Consider the following 17,628-nt stretch of genomic DNA (forward strand, 5'->3'; position numbering starts at 1 on the left):
CAAAAAAATGTAGCTAAGAGGGACAGAGTATATACACAAATCTACAGAGAGAGAGAGGTACTAAAACTTGAGTAGCCAGAAGTTCCCATGGAAACAGTGTTCTCTGTTCCCACACACACACACAAGAATTAAAATGAGTAAATATCTCTACTGCTTAAAAATAACTCAACATTCTTAAACTCTTAGGAAATTAATTTTTACCTTTTTATCAAAACAAGGTAGAGAAAAGTATATAAATTAAAGTACGCAGCTCAATTAATTTTCACAAAAGGAATATGCCAGTGTAACCAGTCTCCAGACCAACAGATCACTATCAGCATCCTGTAAGCACCCTCACTGACCCCCGCAAAAGTCACTATTTCCTACCAAAGCTAACTAGTCTTGACTTGTAACACCACAGTCGGTTTTGCCCATTTTTGATCTTTATATAAAAGGAATCATATAATAGGTACTCTAGTACCTAGCTACTTTTCACTCAATATAATATTTGGAAGATGCATTTTCATTGCTTATAGTTTTATAGTGCATGAATGTGCCACAAGTTATTAATATCCATTCTACTGTTGATGGACATATGAGCTGTGGCCAGTCTGAGATTATTATAAAATAGTGCTCCAAAGAGGTAAGCAAACAAAGTTAAAGGGTTCTAAGGCTTTTAGTATTAATATGGAAGTAGTAAACACAGTAATTTATTTTAGGCTGTATAAAGTCAAAGATGCGTATTGTAACTTCTAGGGCAGTGGTACTCAAAATGTGGTCCCAGATCATCATCTGGCAATTTGTTAGAAATGCAAATTATCAGGCCCCAACTCAAATCTACTGAATCAGAAATTCTGGAGATGGGGACCCTGCAATCTGTGTATTAACAAGTCCTCCTAGTGATTATGATGCATGCTCAATTTTCAGAGCCATAGCCCTACGGTAGGAATACACCAACTTTTTCTATAAAGGGCCATATAGTAAATATTTTAGGCTATGCAAACCATACATATATGTAGTCTCTCTGCACAACTACTCAATTATGCTACTGTAGTGTTAAAGCAATGATACCACGACATGTAAACAAATGGGTGTGGCTGTGTTTCAATAAAATTTTATGTACAAAAACAGAAGGGCAGCTGGATTTGGCCTGCAAGCAACAGTTTGCCAAACCACTAAAGTAAGAGTAAATATATACATAAATAAACAACTAGAAGAAAAATAAAATAATAAAAAGGATTGGATTAATTGAAAAGATTCAGAAAGAGACAGAAAGATAAAAGAAGTGGATAAAAATAGAAATAAAGGGCTTCCCTGGTGGCACAGTGGTTGAGAATCTGCCTGCCAATGAAGGGGACACGGGTTCGAGCCCTGGTCTGGGAGGATCCCACATGCCACGGAGCAACCAGGCCCGTGAGCCACAACTACTGAGCCTGCACGTCTGGAGCCTGAGCTCCGCAACAAGAGAGACTGCACACCGCGATGAAGAGTGGCCCCCCTTGCCGCAACTAGAGAAAGCCCTCGCACAGAAACGAAGACCCAACACAGCCAAAATTAAAAATAAATAAATAAATAAAAAACTTAACCTGAGGTGCCAAAACTCAGGTTAAGAAAAAAAAAAAAGAAATAAAAGATAAAGTGGCAAAAATAAAATCAAATACATCAGTAAGTGCCTTAAAAGTAAATGAACTAAATATTCCAAGTAAAAGACCAAGACTGAATTTTTAAAAACAGGTTGCTTAAATGAGATATACTTTACATACAAGGATCACATAAAATTTAAAAAGTAAAATGATGAGAGAGACAGACCATGGCAAACACCAACTAAAAGAAAGTTGCCATAGGTATACTAATTTCAAACAAAGTACCTTGAAGAAGCATTACTAGAGATAAAGAGAGACTTTTTAATAATGATTTAGGAGCCCAATCCAATAGGGGGAAAAAAATTAACTCTACATTTTTACGCACCCATAACTCGTCTTCAAATATATAAAGCAAAAAGAAGAACTAAAAGGAAAAACAGACAAATCTACAAATACAGACGGAAATAGATTTTTACCCACTTCCCATAAGGTTATACCTTTCTTGACCATAAGCTAGATAAAAGAATTCATAAAATTAGGGGCTTCCTTGGTGGCGCAGTGGTTAAGAATCCGCCTACCAATGCAGGGGACACAGGTTTTAGCCCTGCTCTGGGAAGATTCCACATGCCGTGGAGCTACTAAACCTGTGCATCACAACTACTGAGACTGAGCTCTAGAGCCCACGAGCCACAACTACTGAAGCCCACGCGCCTAGAGCCCGTGCTCCGCAAACAAGAGAAGCCACCGCAATGAGAAGCCCGTGCACTGCGATGAAGAGTAGCCCCCACTCGTCCCAACTAGAGGAAGCTTGCATGCAGCAACGAAGACCCAACACAGCCAAAACTAAATATAAATTAAAAAAAAAATAAAAGAGTTCATAAAACTAATTCATTATCACAAGCCCCCAAATTTAAAATGTTCTGTAGTTTAGTTTATATTTAGGTTATAAATATTACAGGCTTAAAAAGATTTTCTTAATAATTATAAAATATCAGAACAAATCCTATATTTCTTCATAGCACCTACCACTTCCTGAAATAATAGTTTCTTCTGAGTGAACTACAACGTGGACTGGAAGTCAGCAGGAACTTTGTCTTGTTTATACTGTAACACCAGTACCTAGAACAATCCTGGGATAACTGTCATAGCTAACTCTTCCTCCTGCTCCCCACCTCTGTCCCCCTAGAGTTTATTCTCAACATAATGTCCTGAGTTGAACAAAGTTACATCACACTGCTGCTCAAAATCCTCCTATGACTCCATAAAAAGGCCTACCAGGACTCCAAGATCTGTGAGACCTTAGATACCATGTAGGTCTCTCTAACATCATCTCCTATTCACTCTCCACCTTTCTCTCCAACCAGTCCCATCAGTCTTCTTGCTGTGACTCATATCAGGGGCTCTGCACCTGTCTGCCAAGAATGCTCCTCCCCTCCATAGCCACACTGCTTACTCACCTCCTTCATGTGTTTATTCATCTATCATTTTCTCAATTAGGTCCGCTCTGGATACTAAGATTATAAACTTTCCACCATCCTGATGCTACTGATCTATCCCTACCTCCCTGCTTTATTTCTCTCTCTAGCACTTACCATTTACATATTTTACTTATTTCATTACCTGCCTCCTCCCAAGGAAATGCATTATCTATTAGAGTGAGAACTTTGGTCTATTTTGCAGACTACCATATCTCCAACATGTAGAACAGCACTCAGAATGCATTTTTCATAGTACAGAGACATTCTGTCTCCAATAAAAGTGTTACTAGGTTATTTGAAATGAAACACCAAAGACAAACAACTATAAACACTGGATAAAATGTACATTTACAAAAGTCTTCTTAAAAACCTGGACCTAAATAGACATTTCCCCAAAGAAGATATACAGATTGCCAAAAAACACATGAAAAGATGCTCAACATCACTAATCATTAGAGAAATGCAAATCAAAACTACAATGAGGTAACACCTCACACCGGTCAGAATGGCCATCATCAAAAAATCTACAAACAATAAATGCTGGAGAGGGTGTGAAGAAAAGGGAACCCTCTTGCACTGTTGGTGAGAATGTAAATTGATACAGCCACTATGGAGAACAGAATGGAGTTCCTTAAAAAACTAAAAATAGAACTACCATACGACCCAGCAATCCCACTGCTGGGCATATACCCTGAGAAAACCGTAATTCAAAGAGTCATGTACCACAATGTTCATTGCAGCTCTCAATAGCCAGGACATGGAAGCAACCTAAGTGTCCATCAACAGATGAATGGATAAAGAAGATGTGGCACATATATACAATGGAATATTACTCAGCCATAAAAAGAAACGAAATTGAGCTATTTGTAATGAGATGGATGGACCTAGAGTCTGTCATACAGAGTGAAGTAAGTCAGAAAGAGAAAGACAAATACCGTATGCTAACAAATATATATGGAATCTAAAAAAATGGTCATGAAGAACCTAGGGGCAAGACGGGAATAAAGACACAGACCTACTAGAGAATGGACTTGAGGATATGGGGAGGGAAAAGGGTAAGCTGGGACAAAGTGAGTGAGTGGCATGGACATATATACACTACCAAACGTAAAATAGATAGCTGGTGGGAAGCAGCCGCATAGCACAGGGAGATCAGCTCGGTGCTTTGTGACCACTTAGAGGGGTGGGATAGAGAGGGTTGGAGGGAGGGAGATGCAAGAGGGAAGAGATATGGGGACACATGTATATGTATAACTGATTCACTTTGTTATACAGCAGAAACTAACACACCATTGTAAAGCAATTATACTACAATTAAGATGTCTAAAAAAAAAAAAAAGGGCTTCCCTGGTGGTGCAGTGGTTGAGAGTCCGCCTGCTGATGCAGGGGACAAGGGTTCGTGCCCCGGTCTGGGAGGATCCCACATGCCGCGGAGCGGCTGCGCCCGTGAGCCATGGCCGCTGGGCCTGCACGTCCGGAGCCTGTTGCTCCGCAGCGGGAGAGGCCACAGCGGTGAGAGGCCCGCATACCGCAAAAAAAAAAAAAAAAAAAAAAAAAAAAAAAAAAAAAAACTCAGTAGGCTCACACTGGTAGTACTCCCAAGCAATAGCAAAAGCAAATGCAAACTTTTCCTGGAAGAAATTCTCTGGCCTCACATTATTTGCACAAATAATTTTCCAAAGATCACTTGGCATGACAGGAAACAAGACACCATGAGCAAGAATAAACAAAAAGAAATAGACAATAGGAACAGATCCTAGAATTATCAAGGTCCTAGAATTTCAAATTCAAATTTTAGAATTATTAAGCACAGGCTATAAAACACCTGTACTTGGCAGCTTTTACTAGGCAAGCTGAAAATAACTCAGGGATAAGAAAGTTATTTTCAAAGTGACATAGATTTTTTTTTAAAACAACCAAACAGAACTTCTAAAAATAAAAATACAATAACTGAAATTTAAATTCAGTAGGCAGGCATAACAGTAGATTTTAGACACAGCTCAAGGGATCATTAGTGAACCAGAAGATAAATCAGAAAAAAAATCACCCAGGATACCTATAGTAGGTGCTTCAATATTAATTGAATAAACAAAAACAAAAGATCAAGGGACTTCCCTGGCGGTCCAGCGGTTAAGACTCCAGACTTCCAATGCAGGAGGTGCAGGTTTGATCCCTGGTCAGGGAACTAAGATCCCACATGCCACGTGGCGTGCCAAAAAAAAAAAAAAAGGATCAAATACAAAAAGTAACCTATAAAGCATGATTATGTTGACACTTCTCTTCTCACTCCAATGTTTCAAAATGACAATACTATGGTTTGGTGCAGAAACTGAAAAGGATGAACATATTAACAAGTACTAGAGGACATAAACTAATAAAGTGAGCAGGCTGCAGTGGTTATGTGTATGACGGAAGAGAAAGAGAGAAAAAGGAGGAGAGGAGTTGATAAGAGTAGGAGAAAGAGATGAAGATGGAGGAGGAGGATAAGACTGGGAAGAAGAGATGGTGATGGAAGGAAGAGGCAGAAATAAAGGAGGAGGAGAAGGAAGAGATGGAAATAGAGGATGAAGAAATGGAGTAAGAGAAAGGAGGAAGGGGATAAGAAAAGGGGGGGGAGGGACAGGCAAAAATTGAGGGGGGGGAAAAAAAAGAAGCCCAAGTAGTATAAGGCTTTACCTTTTGTTCCCTTCATATAACACTTGGAAACTGCCCTCAGCAAACACTGAGCTATTACAGGCCCACAATCCCATACCTATATACCTGAAAGCCAAAAAGCTCTTAAAGTCCACCTTTACTTGTTTTGTCTTTTTAAATTCATTTGGTGGCAAAATCTGAACTGATTTGAACTCAGTTTATAGCAAAACATGATGTGAACTGACAAGAGACTATTTATTATGTGTATTTTACTCATTGTGAATTTGTATACATTTAACTGCAAAAATATTAATATGTTTGATTACAAGGTATAGCCTCAGACCCAGCTGGAGTTGTTATATAATATATGGTGTATGGCCATATTAGTTTTCTAAAATCTGACATATTCTGAATTCCAAAACACAACTGGTCCCCACGGTTTCCTATATAAAATAGTAAATTCATATTACCATAATCAAGTCCCTTACCTTTTTTCTTTTTCCCTTCAAATGAAAGCCATATATTTAAACATTCCACTTCACTTTTATGGGTACATGTATGTGAAAACCTGAAATTTCTGCTTCTGAATTCATACAAAATATGAAAAACTGCTCCATCTTACATGGCAAACAAAAGAGCAAGCCAAAACTTTATACCATTTCTCAAGAAAAAGAGAATTCATTTGGTATTTTCTTCAGTGAACCAACCAGTTCAGTAAGAACCCATGTCACAGATTTTCATGCAAAAAATATACTCTTTCATATTAAGTAGTTTCTTATACCAAAGTTCTGCTTTTCACTTGAAGCTATATCCTTCCTTATTCTAATTAAAACAATTGAGTAAAAGGGCTTTGGATTTCTAAACTGTTTTATACACTCACATATCCAGCAATGACCATGGTCATAGCTAAATTAGCAACTGAGACTAGGAAACAATAATCCCTGTAAGCTATTGTACCATACGTGTCTCGGAAAACTCAAAAACATTTTAGTTGTCCACTCTCCACTCTGCTTTTACAATAGGATACTCTCCTTGGCTTTCCTCTGACCTCACAAGTCCCTGTAGCTCAGTATCTTCCTCCTTTACTCAACCACTAAATGTTGAACATCCTCCTTCTCTCTAAACACACTTTCTAAATGGCTTCATCCATTCTCAACAGTTTTAAATATCTTCTATATATGCTGGCAACTCTCAAATGTTTTTTTCTTCAACAAATAAATGGCAAGTGGAGAAAAAAGAGATGAACAGAGGGTTAAGAGATATATCAACTAACTGCAATGGTAAGCCTTGTTTGAATCCTAATTCACTGTCAAAAGATATTTATGAAACAATCGAGGAAATGTGAACACTGAACATTTGATACTATGGGTTAATTTTTTTAGATGTGAAAATGGTACTGTAAGTGTCTCTTAAAAAGATGTTTTACTTTATTTTATATATGAGTAGGAGTGCATGTGCGTATGTACACACAAACACATCCCACTCCAGCAGGATAGTAGGGCTCGGGCAGATAGGTAGGGATACAGATGAATAAAGATTGGCTATGTATTGATAATTTCTTGAAGCTGGATAATGGGTGGTAAGGAAGGTCTGTCATAATATATTCTCTATTTTGGGGTATGTTTGAAGTTTTTCCTTAAAAATGTATGGTAATTTGAACACTTGCCCAGAACACTTGAAAGTGTGTTTACTCTCTTGCCCAGAACCCTCAATGGAACACAAAAAAATGATAAGCAACATCATAAGAGCAAAGAAAATGAAGCAAGGCAGAGAGTACGTGAAATCAGCACCTAAAGATAGCACAATTTCTTATAAGATGCAAATTAAAAGGATGGAAGGCTTTTGAAGAATACCATAGCAAAGCTGCAACTTAGAATTCTCAGAAGCAGAATCAAACAGCAGAGAGAACTGATCTACCTTGTAGAATGACAGAAGTGACAGTTTCTAAGCCAGCAAGTACAGAGCTGATTAGCAAGGAACAACTGAAAACCTATGGAATGATTTCATCATTAAGCTCTTCCCACCCCCAACTCAGGGAGCTCCGTATTTTACACACAGGTGTGCACGTGCATTCTGTAAAAATGGAACCACCAGAAAAGGAAAGACAGTTTTTAGAACCATTTAAACTTTTGTTTGCCAAAATTAAAATTTAATAGAAGAACTGGAGAAGAAAGTCAAGGAAATCTCCCAGAACACAGAATAAAAGAGAAAAGCATAAATGGAAGAGAGAATACAAAACATAAAAGACACAGTGAATCAACCTAGAAGGTTCAATATCTGACGAATAATAATTCTATAAGGAGAGACTAAAACTAATGAAGGGGAGAAACTTATCAAAAAAAAAAAAAAGATTTCCCAGGGCTAAAGAGAATCACAAGCTTTCAGAAGTAAAATAATCAAATAGTAAAAACTAAGAATGTCTTCAATTTAAACTAAAATGAAAATTTTCAGTTAAGTGATTAGAAACTGAAAATCAAAGTGCTTCAAAATAAAATAATCACCAGATTTTAAAAATATAAATTTTATTTATTTATTTAGTTAGTTAGTTATTTGGCTGCATTGGGTCTTCGTTGCTACGCATGGGGTTTCTTTAGTGCGGCGAGCTGGGGCTACTCTTCGTTGTGGTGCATGGGCTTCTCATCGCGGTGGCTTCTCTTGCTATGGAGCACGGGCTCTAGGCGCATGGGCTTCAGTAGTTGTGGCACGCAGGCTCAGTAGTTGTGGCTCACGGGCTCTAGGGCACAGGCTCAGGAGTTGTGGCGCACAGGCTTAGTTGCTCTGCGGCATGTGGGATCTTCCCAGACCAGGGATTGAACCCGTGTCCCCTGCATTGGCAGGCAGATTCTTAACCACTGCACCACCAGGGAAGTCCCTAATCACCAGATTTTAATATTCACATGAAGATACTGTGTTCAACAGCACAGTTAATCTTAAATAGTTAACTATTTTATTTATTAAAAATAAAGTTTATTCCATACAAAGTTTAAGAGAGGCCAAGAAATTTGATAAACTCTCTTAAAATTTCTAGGTAGATATTAACTCACTAGTTAAAAAATATTTGAAGACTTTTACCCTCCTCTTTAAAGGAGTCTTTAAAAATTTAAGACCTTCAATAGTTCAGTGAAGTAAAAAGCTAAACACAATTTAAACCGTTATTTGGTATTAATAAAAGTAAATAACATATTTCATGATAACCATGATATCAAACTAAACAATAAATGAGCCTCATAATAAGGCTTATTTAGAACTTTACAAAATGTAGTCATTTCAGGTAGTTAAAATTTCATGACAGCTACAGCTTGGTTATAACAGCTGTCAAGAACATCTACTAGGGCTTCCCTGGTGGCGCAATGGTTGAGAGTCCGCCTGCCGATGCAGGGGACACGGGTTCGTGCCCCGGTCTGGGAAGATCCCACATGCCGCAGAGCGGCTGGGCCCGTGAGCCATGGCCGCTGAGTCTGTGCATCCGGAGCCTGTGCTCCGCAACGGGAGAGGCCACAACAGTGAGAGGCCCGCGTACCACAAAAAAAAAAAAAAAGAACATCTACTATACATCCTATATATATACAAAGAAAAGATGTAAATCTTTTCTTGAAGATTCAGGTTCATTAGCAACATCATGTTTGAGGATAACTTGCTACTGATGTCCAACACTTTGCACCCAGATGGGTAAATGGGTCTGTATCCAGAAGATTTTCAATCTTAGTTCCCACTACTTATCTGCCTTTATTGCTGCTGAATGCCCATTTTTTTTCTCCTTTGTAATTTACTTTTTCTCCTCATAGACTCTTTTTTTCCCTTACTGCTCCTAGAAGAAAAGCTTGGCCTTTTGGCCAGTAAGTTAAAGGGTTGCTTTCTTTCAGTGACTTAAATTATCCAATCCTAGTGTATCACATAGAATATTCAAGGGTTTCAAAGAATAGAGATCTATTCAACATTAATTTCTTGCTATTGTTCCCTATCCCCCAAACCAGTAGTTATATGTCAGTTTGGAGTGGTCCCAAAAGGCTTACCTATAGAACGCCAAGGTTATGTCATCGCTTGTATGGATTTTTTAAGAGATTCAGCGTTTGGAATGATAGATTGTGTTGAAATGTTTAAAGTTTAGAAACAGTCTATTTGCAACAAAACCTTATTTCTTTCCAGCCACTCTGCAGCATAACAACAAAAGGCCAAATTCCTCTCGTGAGCTTTTGAGGCAGATTTCAGGGCTCAGAGCCACATAATAATCCTACAGGTTTTTAACTCTATCTGGTTTGACTGCCCAGAGCTACTTCACAATCATCTGACTGCCTGGTTTTATATTCTTAGGTGAGGATAAAGACAACTAAACAGAAAGGCACCTGAAAGTCACCCCTGACAACTCTTCAATCGTTAGTCATTACAGTACTTCACAAATCTGAATTTGTCCAGAAATAAAACTGTTAATAAATAAAATCTTTCATATGGCCTTGAAGTTAAGCTTATATAATATATTTAATAGATAACAGATTAATAGCCAGAACATACAGAGCAACTATAAGTAAACAACAAAGTCAAAACCAGAAAGTTGGCTAAAGATGCCAGAAAGCAATCCACAAAAAAGAAAATACAAACAACCAAACGTATGAAGTTGATCAACCTTATTAGAAAGAAGAGATGTTTTTTAAAAGGGTGAGATATTTTTCACCCATCTGATAGGCAAATTTTAAAAAGATTAATAATAATGAGAACTCAAAAGAATGCAAGATAGAAGGCACTATTGGTGGGAATGTAAGTGGTAAAGCCTCTTTGGGAGGAAATTAGAGATAGCTAACACAATTTGAAATGAATAAAAACTTTGATCCAGAAATTCAACTTCCAATTATTTAAAAAAATATATATGTGCACACACACATGATTTGTACAAAGATGTTTATTTCAGAATCATTTAGAAAAGTTATATGTGATTAAGCAATCTGAAATTCCACAAAGAAATGGTTATGATATATCCATACTATGGAATACTGTGCAACAGTTCAAACAAATAAAACAGTTACACATGATGGCATAAAGAAAGATCACTATGCAATATTGAGTAGACATAGTAAATGGCAAAATATGTTAAGAATGATGCCATTTATGTAAACATGGTCAAAAACAAAATAATTCATTTTGATACTTAATATATATGTAAGGCAGAGTAAAAGGTATAAAAAGGCTTGGAGGCAGTTCTGAGAGGATTTTTGCTTTATCTGCATTGTTTGAATTTTTAAAAAGAGAAGATATTTGTGTATTAAAGAATAAGAAACAAAATAGGTTGGGAATAACATAATCCATTTGTTGTATGTGTTCACATGATACTAGTATGATGTATGTGTATTATGTGAGAGAGACTAATATACAGAGAAGTATATATGAAACTGTTAAGAACTATAAATCCCAAGATAACCTGTTACTGCTGTTTAGGTGTTAAATTTTTTAATAAAGATATATTACTTTATCGATAAAAATCCAATAAAAGTATTTCCATTTTAAAGACGAGAATATGCAAGAAGGTTACCCTCTGAGCTTTATGAGGTTGTTACTTTGATTTTTTAAAAATCAGTGCATTCCTATACAGTCTGAATGTATTCAGTATTACTTGAAAAAAGAAAAATTAAATAAATATACATTGATAGCCATTGAACTTATAATGCTTAAAAAAGAAATAAAATCTGGATACAACCCAAATCAAATGCAATATTTAGAGTTGCTTGTAAATTAAGGTTTAGAAATAACAAACAAACAAACTTGGCAATGCCAGTAAGTATATAAGAATTTAATTTGTTAACTTTGATGGCTTTTGCCTTAAAAATTAGAAGTTTATATTGTTATTTATTTCTATAAGGACATATAAAACATTTATGTAAATTCTTGGGATAAACTATAACAATATGCAAAACCAGATTTAGTATCATATTTCCATTAACATGTGTATAAAAGTTTAAATGACTGTTTACCAATATCATCCTTTTGGTAAGTTTGCACCCTATTCCTCATCGTCCCAAGGGGACAGACTCCTTAGAGAGAAGTCATTATACAGTCATAAAGGAGGCTGAAACTGTTAGAGTTAAAACTCCCAAATACAGACCAGTCTTCCTAAAGAACATAGTGAAAAATACACAAAACATTTTTGAAGTAACCTCAAATTCCCCTTCTTACACATCTCTGGTGTTGATGTAATTATAAAGTATACCTCTAAGCATCTTAACAAAATGTTTAATAATGAAAAAAAAGCTCAAGTATTAAGTGTTATGAAGCACAATACTGAATGCACATTTGAGGCTCCAGATTTGATTTTGGTTTGCTTTGTGCCTGGATCTGGGACTTATAATCTCAACAAGCCTTAGTTTTCCAATCTGTGAAATGGAAATACCCAAATACTCTGTACACTTCACAGTTATTTGTACCTTAGGAGTTAATGTACAATAAGTATACTCAAGTGCTTTGGAAAACTATACAGCACTATATATGTTTTTAAAATTATTCTTATCACAATAAAACACTGGCAAAATCAATTTTTGATCAAATTACACCAGTACAGAATTTGTAAAAGACTAAATATTTTCTAGAGAACTATTTACTAGGGACACTGACAAATCACAAGCATATCAATTGAAACAGTGCCCATGGCAAGCCATTTTGCTTCTTTATATACTTTATCACCACAGAATTCTACTTGTTGTCAAATACAACAGGAAAGATATCAAGCTAGCTAACTAAACCTTCCTGCCAAATCTGTCATTCTTCCAAAGGCCATGTTCTCTCTTCAAAGCTTTTATATTATTCCATGTTTCTTCCAACATCCCTTTATATCCACCACCAAAGACAGAGGGTTTGCTTGGCTTGCAGGATAAACTGTCATCTTGTATTTGCCAGATCCCATACAGACATATCAAGTAGAAAAAGATACCAAATGACAAGTACGCACACACGTGCACACATGAACATACGAGTGTGTGTGTGTATATACACACACACACATACACACACAAAGTGTCCTTCGTTCTTTAGGGAGAAATATATTTCTTATACAGCAGATGACTGTCACTTTAAAAGGAAGTGTATAGCACAAGCAAAAAAAAGAAAAATAAATCTTACTCACCATCTCCCATAGCCATTCAGATGGTCCAGGGAACTCTCTCAAACCAACAGGTCAAACAGCACAGCAAATAAATGCAGCTCGGTGCCTGCGCCACTGGGCTCGGCCTGCAGCCTGCAGACACCCTGCAGACACCCGGAGCTCTGTGTGACCCAGGCCGCTGCAGCTCTGCACCGCAATAGCCAACAGCTGCTACTCCACTTCAAAATAAAAGTCTGGGGTCTTGCTGAAAGCCCTCGTCTATTTAGCAAAGCCTAGCAGAGCTTGATCAAGATTATTCTTTAACTGCACATATGAGGTTAGATATACGTTACGGTGTTTCTCCTTGTGCTGGCTGCCTGAAATTTAATGTCAGAAAAGCTCTAAGAGCCAATAAATGCCATCCCACTGGGGGACTTTTAATGCAATCATCAAAACACAAGGCATGTGTTCAGCAATCATTTTCTGCTTCCCTAAAGATATCCATGTAATCAGTAGCAATCACATGATCTGATGAATTAACTGATTTGTGCCTTTTTAAAAGGTTTTCATCCTTTTGCCGTTACCTTTTAATATTTACAACAGAAGACTGCTAGAAGTGCACAAACAGGAAGAGCTCAGTTTCCATGATTAACTGCTCTCATTATGCAAGAAGCATTTCTGGCTGCCGTAAACAAATCACGTCAAAGGCAGCCCATCAAAGGCTGCTCTGTATGCAGACGGCAGGGCCACACGGAACAAAGCTTGCTTCTGGTGGAGGAGACAGAACCTGGCCAGTGCGCAGCTGCAGGGACACCGAGCACCCTCCATCCAAGCTGCACAACCATCAGCACATTGTCAAGCTCCAAGAAGGCCCTGGAGCTCATGGTCACAAACAGATACATTTTTAAATCAACCTAAGAAAAAGGCTACTTTGCTTTTCACCAAAGGGCATGTTATAAACTAGACTGCAAGTTACCTCATTACCTCTTTTGCCAAATATCAAGGTAATTTCAAAGCCTAATTTCTGTGGTTTAGTTTATTGCCAGCCTCCTAAAACAATGCTTTTCCTAGCAACTGTTTTCAAAGAGAGAAGCTGGGAAATATTTTACAATGATTACATGCCAAGACTGCATTAGGTCCTATACACACTTGACAAATCAGAATTACACATAGTTTTTTCAGCGAAAAAGAAAAAGACTTGCAGTCACAGCCACCAACACGTCTGTGCTTGTATCTCAGTTAGCATAGGAGCCTGTCTAGAAAACACCAGACCCTGCCATAATCACAGGGGGGCCTGCAACTTTCAGTCTTTTCCTTCCTACAGGGCTGGTGTTGCCTTCTTTCAGCCATGATTTGATTAATTTTAAATCCAGTTTCCTTCTAATAGCAGAGCTAATTCCACTGCACTTAAGGATTCTGCCTAACTTACTCTGTAATACAAGAATTAAAGTCAGGCTTGAAAAACCCTCTACAAAAAAAAAAAAAAATGCCATGCATTTCTCACTATTCCCAAATTAAACGACATGCTCAAATCTCTGATAATAGAATTTACTTTGTGTTCTTGAGTGTGCTGAACTAATGCTCTAGAAAATCAAGTCAAAGAGTTCAATCAAAACTTAAAAGCGTAGATATGGCAATAATGAAAGAAATCAGAGACAAAAGCATGAGATGTAAAGTTATGTATCAAGACATGTATAAGGGGAGAAGAGGCAGAAGGAAGACGAAATAAAGAAACAGACAATTTTTCCAAACAATAAATGTATGTAAGATAGTGTTGGGCCATGTCACTCTCACTTACCACATGCCTCTCCAGCCTAAAACCCTTCCTACTCCCAGAAGTCTACCAAACTTTTCCCAAGGCCTACAAGACCCTCATATAATGGTTCCTGCTTACTTTTCCAATTTTTCTCATACACAGTCTCCCTTCCAACAGAGCCCTAGCCTCACTAGGCTCCAGTCAGCCCTGGCCTTCCTTCCTTTCTTCAAATACACTAAGACCTTTTCCACCTCTCGGCCTTTATGGTCACATTTTCTCTGCCCAAAGCATTTTTCCTACCATGTATCCAATGAATAGCTCATTTTCCTTTATCAAGTCTCAATTCAAATATGTCAACTCTGAGAGACGCTTGCCCCACTATTCTATCTAAAGTGGCATCACTGAGTTACTTCACATCTCCATACCCTATTTACTTCACTTAATGACTGTGTAGATGATAACTTTTAACTGCAGTGGCTCTTAAAAAGTTATACCACCTTTACAACAAATCCTCTGGGTTTTTGTTTGTCTGTTTTTGTCTGTATTTAGTAAAATGATTTTTTCATCCCCAAACACCCTCAATGAATATAAGAAGTGTGATATTTTATTATTATGGTTTCAGGCAAAGACACATTAAAAATTTTTACTTACCATAATAGTTTCTAGTCACAGAATATCAGATGAAACAAATCCGAATAGAACGCCATGTTTGGGTGAACTCACAATAATTTGCTTTGCATATGTACACCAAGTGAGAGAGAAAAGAGGTGGTATCTTTAATAGCTCTTCAATCTGTTGTGTGCATGAACTATTTCCACAAGTTTCCATGATGAGCCTTTATTTTGTCCTAGATGTTTTCCTGGTCTATAACTTTATTTTCAAGTTTTAGTTTGAGTGCACAATAACAATGAGCTAACAGGGACTGAAAATTATGTGGGGAAAAATTGTGCAGAAATAAAAAAGGAGTTGAATAAACCTTCATTACATTATTTTAGGTATAAACTATTTATTTGCCTTCAAATTGCTAGTTATAAAAATTTGTTTTCAGTGCTCAATTGATATATTTTTCTACCTGTGAAAATTATTCAAGCATCTTGGGTTGGGATGAAACATAACATAATGTTAGTTAGGAAAAATTAAGAAATAACTTTTTCATTTAATGGCTTTTCACTTAGCAGCAAGGATTTTAGGAATAATTTAAGTTAATTTCATTAAATTCATTAAACAAAGAGTAGTTGTATTTCTTTCATTACCAACTGTAATCACTCTGGATATCCATTTGTTTACTTGTTTATGATCTATCTCTCTCACTAGAATGTAGGCTCCTCGAGGCAAAAACTTTAACTGTCTTCTTCACTGTTGTGACATAATCCGTCTATATTTTAAGAAGACCACTCTCACTTCTGGGAAGAAAATAGATTCCAGGGGTCAAACATAAAACAGAAATCTATTGCAGTGATGCAGGTAAAAGCTAAAGGAGGGCTTCCCTGGTGGCGCAGTGGTTGAGAGTCCGCCTGCCAATGCAGGGGACACGGGTTCGTGCCCGGTCCGGGAAGATCCCACATGCCGCGGAGCGGCTGGGCCCGTGGGCCATGGCCGCTGAGTCTGCGCGTCCGGAGCCTGTGCTCCGCAACGGGAGAGGCCACAACAGTGAGAGGCCCGCGTACCGCAAAAAAAAGGAAAGAAAAAAAAAAAAGCTAAAGGAGACTTAGAGTAGGGTTTTAGCAGTGGAGATGGAAAAAAATAAGCAAATTTGGCATATATTAGAATTTCAGAGGCAAAAATGACTAGTTAGAATGGGAGATCAATGCTAACTAATTCTAATCAGGAAATTTCCTAGCCTGAGCTGATGGTGGTGCCGCTGACTGAAATGGGTAAACTGGGGGAAGAACAGTTTTGAGGGAAAGGAAGAGACAACAGGCTTTAACTTTTGGACCTGTTAAGCCTGAGATGTCTCTTAGACATCCAAATGGAAATGTCATCGAGGCCACAGGCTCCCAGATCTAGAGCACAGAGAGATAAATGAGGGCTAGAACTACATATTTAGGAGTCATCAGCAAATAGTTATCATTCGAAGCTTTTGGTCTGGATTAAATCCCTGAAAGAGAATAAAGACAAGGGGAAAAAGAGGCTTGGGCCCTGGGACCTACCAACATGATAAATGGGCTTTCCTCTTCTAGTCTCATCCCTTATTAACAGAGCCATTAAAGTATTTTTCAATGACAGCTTAATACTGTCATCAAAATCATCATGACCAATTTTTACACACCAATAAGTAGTATAGACTTTAACGTTCACATTTGACTATACTTGCAATATTCAGATTATAATCTCCAAAACAGAAAGGTTTCTGAAAACTCTCTCCAAGAGAAATAAATGCCAGATACTAACCCTAAACATCCTTGTTTGTGGAGAGATAATGAAAAGAAAAAGAAATGGGAGCTAAAAGAATAGGAAACAAAAAAATCTTCTATTTTGAAGGTAACAGAAATAACCTCACAAAATACAAGGACAATACTTTCAAAATAAACCATATCCAAATAATAAATATCTTAAATTTATAGTACACATTATACTTTTCTTCATAGGGCTGTAACTACAGAGTCTGGAATACATAAATGAGTATGTAGTGTAAATGATATGAAAACACACAATCTTAATTCAAGGAATTTCAACAATTCTCCATCTTCTTGCTGTTTCTGGTTTCTATGGAAATGGACAGTGGTGATGGCTGGAAAAATAAGGACAAGGTACTTAAAACACCTTCTATTTAGAGAAGAGGAGTGAGAAACAGCTGGCAATCAGGGTGAGGACTGGTAGTGCTGAAGTTAATTTATGCTTCTGTAACTAAGTTTAGATTAAGGTAGACACAATCTTTTTAACACTAAATTCTCTCACTCCATCTGCCTTCCTGCAATACAACAAGGCTTGGTCTTGGTTTATCCAGCAAAAGAGAACCAAATTATATTAGTAACTAGCTTTCTTATTATTTGACTATAACAACTCATACACCAAATTTTTTCTCCAACATCATGCACATTACTAAGCTAAGCATACTATCTTTAATATGAACCTACTTTCCCAGGTAGAAAAACCACCTATACTATCTTTGGAAATAGAATATATTCTTCACAT

At 37.3% G+C, this 17,628-nt stretch overlaps 1 protein-coding gene across 9 annotated transcripts in view; it reads right to left on the reverse strand.

Moving 5' to 3' along the window:
- CLASP2 (cytoplasmic linker associated protein 2) overlaps positions 1-17,628 on the reverse strand; it is a 177,766-nt gene that overhangs the window by 126,116 nt on the left and 34,022 nt on the right. The gene's annotated exons all lie outside the window — the stretch shown is intronic.

The sequence above is a fragment of the Delphinus delphis genome, chromosome 10, assembly GCF_949987515.2.
Source record: "Delphinus delphis chromosome 10, mDelDel1.2, whole genome shotgun sequence".
Taxonomy (NCBI): Eukaryota; Metazoa; Chordata; class Mammalia; order Artiodactyla; family Delphinidae; genus Delphinus; species Delphinus delphis.